This window comes from Piliocolobus tephrosceles, chromosome 18 (assembly GCF_002776525.5).
Source record: "Piliocolobus tephrosceles isolate RC106 chromosome 18, ASM277652v3, whole genome shotgun sequence".
In the NCBI taxonomy this organism is placed as follows: domain Eukaryota; kingdom Metazoa; phylum Chordata; class Mammalia; order Primates; family Cercopithecidae; genus Piliocolobus; species Piliocolobus tephrosceles.
The window spans coordinates 46,654,105-46,667,812 of record NC_045451.1 but is presented as its reverse complement, the minus strand read 5'-3'; the positions used below and the strand labels follow the sequence as shown (position 1 = coordinate 46,667,812).

The window sequence follows — 13,708 nt, the reverse complement described above, 5'->3', positions numbered from 1 at the left end:
ACCCTTCTAACCTAACATCTGGTAAAGATCTGTTGAGTGCAATCATCTCACTTGCCATTAAATTGAACTGATTGATTTTAAACATCTCTTTCATCTTTTGAGTGGCCGAGGAGGCGGCGCGGCGGACGGCGGCCCGAGAGTAGCGCCCGCGCTGCGGCTCGCGGGACCGCGCCGCGACCGCCCGGGCCGGCCCGGAGGAGCGCCTGCCGCCGCCGCCGCCGCCGGGCGCCGAGCGAGGTGAGTGTTCGCCCGCGGCCGGGCAGTCCCAGAGCCGCAGCGGCTCGCGCGGGTCGGAGGTGGAGGAGGAGGCCCCGCCGCGGCCGCGTCCCCCGTCCCTTTGTGGCCAGCGCTGCCTGGGGCCGGGGCGCGGGCACGCTCGGCGCGGGTTCGGGTCTGGGACCCCGGGGCCGTTGGACACGCGGCGTCTCTGGTTGGCAGCTTTGGCGAGCAGTGAGTTTCCGTCCTAGTTTGACATTGAGTTAGAACCGTTTTTCTTTAGAAGACGGAAGTTTGTTTTATTGACAAAAATAAAGCTAAATATGGCTTCTGGGTTCGGCCGTGTGGTACTTGGAACCGCGGTGCCAGCCTGACCCTCGCGGCGCCACGGGGGAGGGGAGGACACGCCGGCAGCGGGGGAGGGGGCTTCCCGGCCCGCTGCCCCGGAGGAGGACCCGGCCCTGAATTACCAAATGTTTGTGGTTGGGAAGTAGCGGACTTTAGGTAATGTGGCAGCTTTTCCTGAAAGAATGAATGAATGAGATGTCATTTACTCACCCATTATCAATACAATGACCATTTAAACATTTACCAGTAATTGGGATGATCTGCATTGTCATTGCTTCTCTCTGGTCAGCCTTGCTAGATGAGGTTCCCTTACCCCCAGATTTGTGACCTTGTCCTCTTTTTCAAAGCCACTAAGCTAACAAACCCGTCAACCAAACTCACTTGGCATTTTTTTTGGTCAAGTGGGCGATAGGTAAAGTAGCCTTTGTGAACTGTTACTGGAGGGCAGAGAATGTCACTTTGATCATATTTTATGTTTAATACATTGCTTTATAATAATTCATGTCAAGATCGCTGAGAGTTAGGAGGTCTTGTCATTTCACAGATGAAGTAGTGAAGGCCCTAAGAAGTTACAACTTTTCCGGTCACAAGCTGAGCAGCAGAGTTGGGATTCAAACTTAGACCTTGTTAGTCCAGTCCTCTTTACGTCACATCTGTGTCCAGACCTGGACTGTCCAGCGTGGGAGCTACTATCCACATGTGACTATTAAAATTAAATTTTAAAAATTCAGCTTCTCAGTCACACTAGCCACATTTCAAGTGTTCCATAGTTTAATGTGGTTTTCTGCTACAATTGAACAGCCCTGGTCTAAATTATACATCCATTTGTTCTGTCAGTAAATGTTTACTGAATGCGATCTGTCTATGAGGCACAATTTTAATTTCTGGGTACATGGTGAATAAGGGAGACACAATGTCCTTGCCCTAATGGAATTTATTTACATTTTATATGATCCTTTGAGGATATTTCTTTCCATGGTACTCCGAGTCCTGCTCTTCCAAGTGTGGGTGGTGTACCAGGCAGCATCCCTGTCACATCAGACTCAAGTAATGCAGAATGTGAAGCCCCACTCCACATCAACTGAATCAGTATCTGCTTTACCAGGATTTCACGTTATTTGTGTGCACTTTGAAACCTGAGAAGCCTTTATGCAGCATGCTGGTGATAACTGGGTTTAATGACTGTTCTGCTGCCTTGTTTGGTGCCTCTTAAGCAGCAGACTGCAAAACTTTTGGGAGCACTCACCATTTATGCAAATACTTGTTAAATGCCTGGCTTTCTCATTAGAGTTTAAGCTTTATGAGAGCAGAGATTGTGGCTTCCTTTTCCAGCCTTGTGTCCCTGGAGACTTTACAGTGCCTAGTAAGCAATCAGCACTTGGTATAAATGCTTGTTGGATAAACGAATGAGTGTGCTAGGATACTTAAGTGTGGTTGTTAGCTGGGTGTGGTGGCCTGCATCTGTAGTCCTAGCTATTCCAGAGTGACAGAGCGAGACCCTGTCTCAAAAAAAACTGAAAACCCAACAACAACAAAACTGGTTGTTAATCCCAAGCAGTTATAGGCAAGGTAATTCTCATGGCATCAGGTGAGAGAGCATGGGACCAGAGTCAAAATGAAGATAGATCTGTTTGTAACTTTTCAGTGGGACGCTCCAGCTACTCTGACTGGAGTTTTGCTCCTGGCTCACTTGCATGCCCTATCCCTCTTTTTAATAATATAATAATAATTTTGAATCTGAATCATACATTAGTGCTTCATATAGTTTTTAAAAAATTTTGTAGTTTTTTAGTTAGCTAAGTTCCAGACATTATTTGGATTTCACCAGTTTTTCCATTAATATCTTCTTTCTGTTCCAGAATCCAAACCAGTGTACTACTTTGTATTTAGACAGCATGTTTCTTTAATATTTGGTTTGTGACAGTTTCTGTCTTGTCTGGTTTTCCATAACGTTGGTAGTTTTGAGGAATACTGTCCTAGCTTTCTCTGATGGACAGCTTTCCATACTCAGTCTCATGAAAGGTCACAATCAGATTGACCATGTTTTTGCTTTTACTTATTTATTTATGTAATACATACATCTGTCATGCTTATGTAACATACAACTTCGCTACTTTGTTTTCAGTAACAGATTTCTTGGATAGAGTTCCTAATTGGTTGAGATTCAGAAGAGTGTTATACCAATGCAGTTATACACCAAGTTTTATTTTTTGATGGGTTAAGAGCTGGGCTGAGGTAGAGGAGGAAGGAAAGAGGAGAGATCAGTTAAAAGAGGCAGTTAGGCAAAGAGGGACCAAGGCAAAGGGAGTGACAGATAATGGAGGAAGAGGAGTATGGCAACTTCATAGAAGAGAGTTAGCAGTGAATACTTACTGTTTGTTCATTTATTCAATTAATATTTATTGACTCAGCGGTCCCCAATCTCTCTGGCACCAGGAACCAGTTTCGTGGAAGACAGTTTTTCCATGGACCAGGTTGAGGCCAGGGGAATGGTTTCAGGATGAAACTGTTCCACCTCAGATCATCAGGCATTAGATTCTCATAAGGCTTGTGCAACCTAGATCCCTCATATGTACAATTCACAGTTGTGGTTGCACTATGAGAATTTAATGCCGCTGGTGATCTGACAGGAAGGAGGGGGAGCTCAGGCAGTAATGCCCACTCACCCACTGCTCACCTCCTGCTGTGTGGCCAGGTTGCTAACAGGCCACAGACTGGTACTGATTCACGGCCTGGGGGTTGGAGACCCCTGTATGGAGCTATTAATGTGTGCCGCACCCAGTGTTGTAGTCTCAAGATAACTGAGAGCTGGACAGCATTAAATAAACATGCAAATAAGTACATAAATACAATTCATGATTAGTGCTACACAGAAGTAAAAGATGCTGGAGAGATTGTAGGTAGGGGGAACTTCAGGTTGGCTGGGTTGGGGAGGAGGGCTTCTCTGGGTATGTAACATTTAAACTCCTGCACCTGACATTTGGGGACCCTTCAGAATTACCCTCCACATTTCTTATCCCATTTTTATATTGTTTCACAACCCCCGACACATGCCTCTTTCTTCATAGGCACTTTGCTTATTTCTGGTTCTGTACCTTTTTATGTGATTTCTTCTCCTTCCCAAGATGTCCCCTTCTCCACCTCTGCTTGTGGAAGTGCTACCTGTTTTTCATAGATTTGCCCAGGGCCTTTCTCCTTGATGAAGTTATTCACTGTTGTTTTATGCCTCTTGAGTGTATGGTGTTTATATCTGTGTGTCCTCATTTAGTCCTCAATTACCTGGTTGCTCCCAGTGGTATCATTTTGTAAAGCTATAGTACAATTTTCAGACCCATGATAGTGACATTGAAACAGTCAAGATACAGAAAATTTCCATGGTCACAGGATTTCCTTATGTTTTTTTGTAGCCACACCTACTACCCTTCTACCTCCACCCCCTCCTTAAACTCTGACAATTACTAATCTGTTCATTTCTGTAATTTTGCCATTTTAAGAATGTTTTGTAAATTGAGTGTCTTTTGGAATTGGCTTTATTCACTCAGCATAATTCCCTGGAGATGAATCCAGGTTGTTGCATGTATCAGTAATTACTCCCTTTTCATAGCTAAGTAGTATTCCATGGTATGAATGTACTTTTATGGATCTTTTAACCGTTTACCTGTTGAACATCTGGTTGTTTCTAGTTTTTGGCTATTGTGAATAAAGCTGCTGTAAGCTTTTGTATATGGGTTTTTGTATGAACAGAGTCTTTATTTCTCTGGGATATATGCCCAGAAGTACAGTTACTGGGTTGTGTGATAATTGCATGTTTCGTTTTTTAAAAAACTGGTGAGCTGTTTTGTAAAATGTTCTAGCATGGCTGGAACATCCCAAAGTGCCGGGATTATAGGCATGAACCACCATGCCTGGCCTGTCACCATTTAGCCATTCTGATAGGTGTGTAGGGATATCTCGTTGTGATTTTAAAGTGCATTTCCTTGAAGGCTAATGATGTTGAACACTTTTCATGTGCTTATTTGTCATCTGTATGTTTTCTTCATGGAACTATCTTTTGCTCATTTTCCAATGGGATTGTTTGTCCTTTTTACTATTAACTTTTGAGACTTCCTAATATATTCTAAATACTGGTCCTTTGTTGGGTATGTGGTTTGTCTGTAGCTTGTCTTTTCATCCCCTTGATAGGGTCTTTTGCAGAGCAAAAGCTTTAAATTTGTTAAAGTCCAGTTTCTCAGTTTATTTGTTTATGGATCATTCTTTTTGTTGTCAAATCTAGGAACTCTTTGCCTAGCCCTAGATCCTGAAGAATTTTTTCTTGTGCTTTTTTTCCCTAATAGTTTTGTGGTTTTACATGATCCAGTTTATGAAGCTGAAATTTAGGTCAAAATTGTGTGTGTGTTTATACATGTGTCTATGGATGTCCAGTTACTTCAGCATCATTCCTTGAAAAGGCTGTCATTCCTTCATTGAATTGCCTTTGTATCTTTGTCAAAACGCAGTTGGAGCTGGGAATGGTGGGCATGGGCCTGTAGTCTCATCTACTGGGAGGCTGAGGTGGGAGGATCACTTGAGCCCAGGAGTTTGAGGTTGTAGTGAGCTGTGATTGTGCCACTGCATGCCATCCTGGATGACGGAGGGAGACCCTGTCTCTAAAAAAAAGAAAAAAACTCAGTTGGGCATGTTTGTATAAGTCTGTTTCTGGGTTTTGTAATCCTGTTCCATTGATCTATGTCTCTGTCCCTCTGCCAACATCACACAGTTTTGGTTACTGTAGCTCTATGATAAATCTTTAAATGGGGTAGACTGATTCCTCCTACACTTTTTTTCCCCCAGTTATTTTAGCTGTTCTAGTTCCTTTGCTTTTCCATGTAAATTGTAGAATAATCTCGTTTATATCTACAAAAAAAAAAAAAAGTCTTTCTGGGCTTTTGACAGAAATTGCAGTAGACCTGTATCAGTATGGAGAAGATCGACATCTTTACTATGTATGTTGCATTTTTCAATCTGTGAACACAGGTTTTCTCTCCATTTATTTAGATCCTTGATTTCTTTCATCAGCATTGTGTAGTTTTATCATGCGATTCCTGTACATATATTTTGTTAGTTTTTATTGGATTTGTTTTGTTACATTTGTATGTAAATATTTCTTTTTATATTTTAGTAATTGTAACGGTATTTTTAATTTTGATGTCCATGTACTCATTGCCAGTATATAGAAATATAATTAACTTTCATATGTTGATTTTGTATTCTACGATCTTGCTGAACCTACTTATTAGTTCTAGGAGTTCTTCTGGAGATTCCTTGGGATTTTCTATGCAGACTACCATGTTACCTGCAAAGAGGGACAATTTTATTCTTTTCCTTTTTAATCTGCATACTTTTTCTTGCCTTTTCTTGCTATATTGCATTGGCTGAAATATCAGCACTATGATGAATAAGAAGGGTGAGAAAGGACAGTCTTTCTGATCTTAGGGGAAAGCATTCCTTCAGTCCTTAACTATGAGTATAATGTTAACTATAGAATTTCCATGGATGCTGTTTATCAAGTTAGGGAAGTTCCTCTTTATTCCTGTCTTCCTGAGAGTTTTTATTATGAGTGAGCGTTGAATTTTGTCGTGTTTTTGTTCATCAGTTGATCTGATCATGTGATTTTTCTTCTTTAACCTGGACATGGTGCGTTGTATTGATTTATTTTTTAAATATTGAGCCAGCCTTACATCCATGGCATGAAACTTGGTCACAGTATAACACTTTTTGTATATATGTTGCTGAGTTCCATTTATTAATATTTTGTTATGGAATTTTGCACTTAGAAGATTCATAGGGGCATTTAGCAATGTTTCCCTCTCAGCACTGTTTTCTCTTGTGTTCCACAAGCTTTGGTTTGTTTTATTTTTATTTTCATTGAATTCAATGTCTTTTTTAAATTTTATCTTGGGACTTCCACTTTGAGCCATGGTATGTTGAAGTGGGCTGTTTAGATTCCAAGTATTAGGAAATTCTCCTTTCATCCCGTTTTCGGTTTCTAGTTTGATTCCATTTTGGTTGGAGAGCATACTCTGTGATTTCAGTTCTCTTAAATTTATTGAGGTTTGTTTTACAACCTAGAGTATGGTCTGTCTGTGGGTCCCTGAATGAAATGTGCTTTCTGCTCTTACATCCTGTTGATTGATGATGCTGTTGGATTCTATGTCTTTGTTTGTTTTTGTCAAGGCATTCTATCAACTGTGGAGAGAGAAGTCCAGTTATTTTCTTTGGGTATGGGATTCTGTGTTGATAGTTCTTTCAGCCCTTGAAAAATTATACCACTTTCTTTTGGCTTCCATGGTTTATCAGGAGAAATCCACTGTCATTCTAACAATTTTTCCTCTGTAGAAAGGAATCGTTTTCTCTCACTGTTCTCAGGATTTTTTCTTCGTCTTTAGTTTTCAAAAGTTTCATGATGATACATTTTGTTGTGGATTCCTTTGGGTTTATACTGCTTGGGGTTCACTCAGATTCCTGAATCTATAAGTTTATGTTACTTGCCAAATTTAGGAAGTTTTCACCATTTTTTTTTGAATACTTTTTCAGCCTGCTCTCTTTCTCCTCTTCTTTCAAGACTCTGATGACTGGAATGTTCAGTCTTTTGTTAGGATTCCACATGTTTTTGAGGCTTTGTCAATTTTTCTTTAGTCCATTTCTTTCTTACTCATATTGGGCTCTTGTCTTCCAGTTCCTTTCCTGTGTCCTTCCCTCCCTTTCTGCTGCTGAGTCTTTTTATTTTCGTATTTTTCAGCTCTAAAATTTGCTTTAGGTTTTTCTTTATATCTTGTATTTCTTTGTTGAGACTTTTTGTTTATTTATTCTTAATTTGTTTCAAGCATGCTTGTAATTATTGAAGCATGTCTATCACAGCTGCTTTAAAATTGTTGTCAGATCATTCTAACATCTCTCATCTTGGTGTTGCTGTCACCTGATCTTTCATTCATTTTGAGTTCATCCTGGCTCTTGGTATGATGAGGGATTTTTAAATTAAAACCTGGATGTTTTTATATTATACTATGAGATTCTGGATCTTATTTAAGCCTTCTGTTTTAGCTCACTTTGTTTTGATACCACCCTGGCAGGGGAAGGTTGGCGGGGAGGGCATGTGGCACTGTCTAGTGATCACTAGGAGAAATTAGAAGTGCAGGCTCCCCATTTAGTCTTTCTTGACCCAAGAGGTATGGTATCGTGTTTCCACCAGGTGGGAGTAGAGGTCCAGGATGTCTTGGGGAGAGGGTGTGTGTGGAAGGATACCTTGTTACCAGCTGATGTAAATGAAAGCTTGGGCCACCTACTTGGCCTTCTCAACACCACCCTGGTGTGTGGGAAGTGGATGCCTTATTATAACCCGGTAAGTATGTGAAGTCTAGGCTACCCACCTGACCTTTGTTGGCATGGGTCAGGGTAAGGCCACAGTTTTTTTCTGTGATGTTTGTCTGGAGTAGAGTGGTTTTTTTTCCTATCAGTTTTCTGTCTCAGTAGGATGTCCCTTTCTTGGTCTTTCGACTTTTTTCCCCTTCTGCTCCTGTTAATATTTCCAGGTTTCAGGTTGCTGGCATTTTCAACTCCAGAAAGCTGGGATGTATGAGGCAAAAATAAGTCTCAGGGAACCCACCATTTTATTGTTCCTTGCGTCCTGAGGTCCCTAGCCAGTCTGCCTTCTTCTCTCCACAGTTAAGAATCTTCTCATGTTTGTTTTATATGTAATATTCAGAGTTTTCAGTTGTACTTAGTGGGAGGAATAGGGAAAATACATCTGCTTCATCTTCCTGAAATTGAATTCCCTGAAGGATCAGTTTGTAACGTTTCTTCTTTTCATGGGCTGATGTTTTCCTAATATATGTAAAACATGAATTGCAAGAAAAATGAAATTAAAAACCACAATATATAATTTCCATTTCAAAAATTACTGGATTCAGTAGATGTAACATTTATTATCTGTCAAACTGCTATCAAAGTTTCTAAATGCTTACTCTCACCCTCTCTCCTTACCTTCTCATGGACTAGGTGAGTGCCAGTTTGCCATCTAGGAACTCGACTTTGACTAGCACTGCCCGGAGTGTTACTGCTTGATTCTTTTTAAAATGATAAACTGGTGATTAGCCATTCAGTTGAACTTCTCTGCTGTTTTCCGTGGATTTTTGTAGGGACACCTTCAGTGTGAAGCCTGTTTTAGTCCTTAATGTGAAGGTATGTTTGGGATTGTTTTGAGGGCAGATGTAGCAGCGGTGATGAGAGTTGAGAGTGCATCTCTGATTTCAGGTGATCCATTTGTTCTTCAGTGTTTAGAATTCTTACAAACTTTTACAAATTATACATTCTTATAAATTGTTTTAAGAATCCTTTAAATCCTTCGTTGTAATTTATGACTTCTAATGTTAGAGAACATATGATTGGTTTTGATTCTGTAAAGATGTCTAAGTATTGGCTTCCAGTATGTTAATCTTTTGATTGACAGCGTTGAGTATAGGACAAACTTCTGTGGGAACCAGGAGATGATTTGAAGACAGTTCTTTAGGTTTAAGCATCATGGAAGTTATGACTTCTCATTGAAAAAATAATACTTTTAAAGTATCAGTTCATTTGTAGAAAGGAGTAGAATTTGCATTGCATTGGTAGAGACACATACTAAATTATTGGATTGTCCTTTGGAAACTACACATTATGTTTTGTAATTTATTGTTTTCTTTCAGCTCAAAGGGTAGGAGAAAATTTCTGGGAATATTGAAACTCTCATTTGTCCATCCCTAAGAATTAGTGAGTTATCAGTAAACACTTTACTAACATTTATAAATCCCCGTGCATGGCAGTGACTTTAAAAAAAGGTAGGAAGGTGGCACTGTCATAGTGGAGAGGCCTGATGCTTTGGAGATTGAAGTCCATATTCTGTTCGTATTAGTTTTAATTATTAGTTTTAATTATTTTTAATTAGTTTTAATTATTTTAAGTGTTTCCATGCAAAGGAAACACTATCTGAAGTAATAGAACTGATATAGGGAGAGTAGCCGTGAGAGTTTCAACTTAGACTGGGGGCAAAAGATGACTAAAACAGCTCTGCCACTGGGGACAGGAAATAAGGGTAACATGTTCTCTGATCTGAAACCTGTGAGGGGATTGAGAAAGTAGAGGGAAGAAAAGGGTGGTTAATTTAGACTGAGAGTCTTTGAACAGGGCTGGAAATCCTTTGATGAGCAACCTCTGGGGCATTTCAGTGCATGAGATGTATACATACTCCTGGAGAGAAAGGACCTTTGTGGCAGGAGCTTTTCACTCAAAATGCTTTGAGGAGGGGATGCAACACTGGCAGCTTATCAGCTGGTCTTTGTGCTGTGGTCCTGTGCAGTGGTAATAGTTAGTTGGTTCAGACAGATGTGAATGTAGGCTGTTGATAATTGGAGATGGGGAAGCAAAACACAAATGAATCACAACTTAGAATAGCTCTGGCCATATACCAAGCACAGTTCTAAGTGCTGTACTTGTATTAATTTATTTGCTGTTTATAACAAAATTAAATGGCACTGAGAAAATAAGTGGTAAAGCTGAACAGGTAAACCTGTCCCCATGTCTGTGCATTTAATGTGGCAGTCTGGCTTCAGAGATTATGGTCTTAACTGTCTAACTAGACTACCTTGCTCTGATAGTTTGGGCAAGATTGAAAGGGGCTTTGAATACCAACAAAAAGAGTATGGATGTTCTTTGGAATGCAGGAGGGAGCTGTTGAAGGATTTTGATGAGGGCATTTATTGACATAATCAGAATTAAGCTTTAACATACATGTAGGTGAGTGATTGCTATTTCAAAAGACTAGAGGTAGGAAATGAGGCTAATGCACTAGTTCACATGACTTTGTATGCAGGAGCATACAGGTGCATTTTTAGAAATGGAATCAGATGGTCTCATCAATGGGTAAAGGAAAAATAAGTCAGTCACTTGATTTGTAAGAGGTGTCACCATTAACAGCAATGGAAAAAAACAGTTTGAGAATAGTTAATGAGTGTGTTTTGGGACATGTCCAGTTGCAGGTGTCAGAGAAGGATTCCAGTTGGAACTGTCCTGTAGGCATCATAGTTGGAGCACTGCATCTTGTTGGGAGAGGTCAGGTCTGGGGGTACAGATGAGCATCATCAGCATTGAAATGATGAAAACAGGGAGTGGTAGAAAGGGCTGAGTAATAAACCTGAGGGGATACTTACAGTTATGGGCCCAGAGGAGGAAAGTGACTTTTACATCCTCACTGGGCAAATATTTATTGAGTGTCTGTTTGTGCCAGGCGCCGTGACTACAATGGGAAATAAACAGACATGGATCCTGTCTTTGTTGATCATACAGTTTAAAGAGGAAGATAAAAATAGAGACAATTAAGTAAACAATGGGAGAAATGACATTTCAGCTGAGACCCAGAGGTCTAAAAGATTTTAATAATACAAAGAGTATGGGCAAGAGGATTCTGGTAAAAAGAATGCTATGCACAGAGACTGTGTAGCAAAGAGGACTCATTCTGTTTAAGGAACTGAAGTACCAGTGTGGCTGAAGGGCCATTGGTGCAAGGGATGGGGGGGTGAGATGAAGGTGGGAAAATTGGCATGGAGTAGCTGATGCAAGACCTCATTCTCAGTGCTGTTGAAAGGTTTTGAGTAGGAGAAAGCTCTGCTTCTGATTTTAAGCAGATCACCCCTGTTGCAGTGTGGAGAATGGATTTGGGTGAGAGGGTGGAATGGGTAAAGGGGAGGCATGGAGATCAGTTGGAAGCTCTTGCAGGAGACCTGGACTGAATGGTGGTAGTGGATATGTCTGAGGCTGGGGATCAGGCTCTGGTGTTTCTCTCGGCGAGCTCCTCTGGCCTTCACCTTAGTACCTCTGTTTTTCTTTATCATCGTATGTATCGCGTTACCCCTCTCTGTTTATCACTGTCCCTTTTAGACTGTGAATCCCTTAGGTAGGGATAGGGACCTTTTCTTACTGGTCTGCCTACCACCTGAGAAGTGATCAGTAAATGTTGAATAAATCAATGTACTTGTCTTCATACTGAGGTCGTTTTCCTGTTGCCGTTGTTGTTTTTCCTTGAGAGGAGTTGCAAGACATGGGAGGCTGTGGGCAGGGTTCCACGGGAGAAGGAGCATGCTGCATGTCTGGGACCTGTGAGGAGGAAGCGCTGAAGAAATCTCTGTGGCATGCAGAGGTGTTTTCAGGTGTTGAACCACAGGAAAGTCTATGTGATTTGCTCATTAGGATTAGAGAGAGCAGATTTGGGAAAGCCAATAAAGGAGGACTTAGAAAGAAGACAGTTGCTGATGTCCAGTGCTGCTGAACAGGCAGGAAGGTGAAAAGATTCTTTCCCTGCTCTCTGTAGTTTTTGCAGAGGGGGAAGAACAGAAATCTATTACCAGGGGATAGGAGTGACAGCAAATGTAGACCATTCCTTGAGGAAGTATTTGGGAGAGGAGAAAGGAGGAGATTGTAGCTTGCATTTGGGCATTTGGGGTAGTTGAGGCAAATGGTTTTTAGGATAGGAAGGAGCAGAACCTATTATTTGTAGGTAGTAGGTTATGTTGAGTCAGGGTAGTAAGGTGCATGAGAGTCACTCAGGGGTGACTGGGCACAACGAAAGTCAGCTGTGGTGACTGGAGATAGCAAGCACCCCATTGCAAGAGGGCAGCTAATCAGCTGCTAGGATTTTGCTCTTTGGGTATGCTCACTCAGTGGTGGCAGATGATTTTTTTTTTTTTTTTTAAACCAGAGAAGCTAGAATACAAGTCTTTTTTTTTTTTTTTGAGATGGAATCTTGTTCTGTCACCCAGGCTGGAGTGCAGTGGCACGATCTTGGCTCACTACAACCTCTGCCTCCCAGGTTCAAGTGATTTTCCTGTCTCAGCCTCCCGAGTAGCTGGAACTAAAGGCACCCGCCATCACACCTGGCTAATTTTTGTATTTTTAGTAGAGACGGGGCTTTTGTCATGTTGGTCAGGCTGGTCTTGAGCTCCTGACCTTAGGTGATCTACCTGCCTCGGCCTCCCAAAGTGTTGGGATTACAGGAGTGAGTCACCACGCCCAGCCTATAGTACAAATCTTGATTTTTCAAGTGTAATGTCCTGATTTTTAAATGTTGGCAATTAAATCAGTTTTTCAATCTTCTTTGGGCAAGGGGGCAGGAGTAGGGGACAAAACCCTTGTCTCTGGCATAACTTTGCCTGAAAGTTACTTGGGAGAAAGGGCTGATGGCATTGGTTGGTGAATGTGAAAGAGAAGAGGAGTTATTTGTGAAGCAAGGCTTCCAAGGCTTTGTAAAGGAATGTAATTAAGTGTACAAGTAAAGAGTATTATCCTTAAAAAGGAGAAAAAACTCAGAGGAACAAGGGAATGTGAGGTAAAAGTGAGGTGGAAGGAACTCGGGTTGATGAGGTGGGGTTTCTCTGTAGAGAGGCAAGGATTATGTTGGCTGCTCTGTGGGGGTGTGCACAAGGGAAAGTAAAGGGCGAGAGAGGGCTTCCAGGAGAGGAGCTGTAAAGAATAGTAAGGCTTGGTCTGGCTAGTTAGTGTAGGTTTACGGGGGACTCCACCAGTGTTGCAGAACTTTCTAATGTCACCATCCTAGATATTGAAGCAGAAAATGTGAAGAGTAGAACTTACTGAGCGTTAGAGATTGTATGTAAGGCTGAAAGGTCCAATGAAGTGAGGGATTTTTTGTGTGTCAAAGAGTACGTAATTACAGAGGTAATATGACTTCTGTGTTGGAAGCTGAGCACATGAAACTAGAAGGCTGGTTAAGTATACTAGGAGGCAACTTCCTGCAGATGGAGAAGAACGAGTTTGGCAGGGGTGAGGGAACCTAAACTCCAGTGGTCAGGAGACCATGATGGTGTATTTTATGTCTGGGTTTGGTTTTGGCCGAAGAGTAGTTTATGGTATAAACAGGCAGGTTGGTGTTGAGACTCGAGATGGACAAATCAGGATTGAGGCCACTGGGGACTATAAGCTTGGGTGTTGCTGCTAACAGAGGTTTGAGGTGAGCTTTGGAAATGGGGAGGAAGATGGTAAATCTAGTGTTGAAATTAACTCATTAGGGGAGGCTAGATGGTGCCTTAAAGATCAGTGTTAGTATGAGGATAAATTTTTTGGG

General features: G+C 41.4%; 1 protein-coding gene across 2 annotated transcripts in view; it reads left to right on the top strand.

Moving 5' to 3' along the window:
- The first annotated feature begins 107 nt into the window (after window positions 1-107).
- Window positions 108-13,708, top strand: part of GALNT1 (polypeptide N-acetylgalactosaminyltransferase 1) — a 123,628-nt gene continuing 110,027 nt past the window's right edge. Inside the window, exon 1 of one of the 2 annotated variants that reach the window (XM_023207685.2) lies at window positions 108-237. The gene's annotated coding sequence lies outside the window, so the exon portion shown is untranslated. The remainder of the gene's footprint in view (window positions 238-13,708) is intronic. The other variant, XM_023207684.2, reaches the window with a different exon arrangement.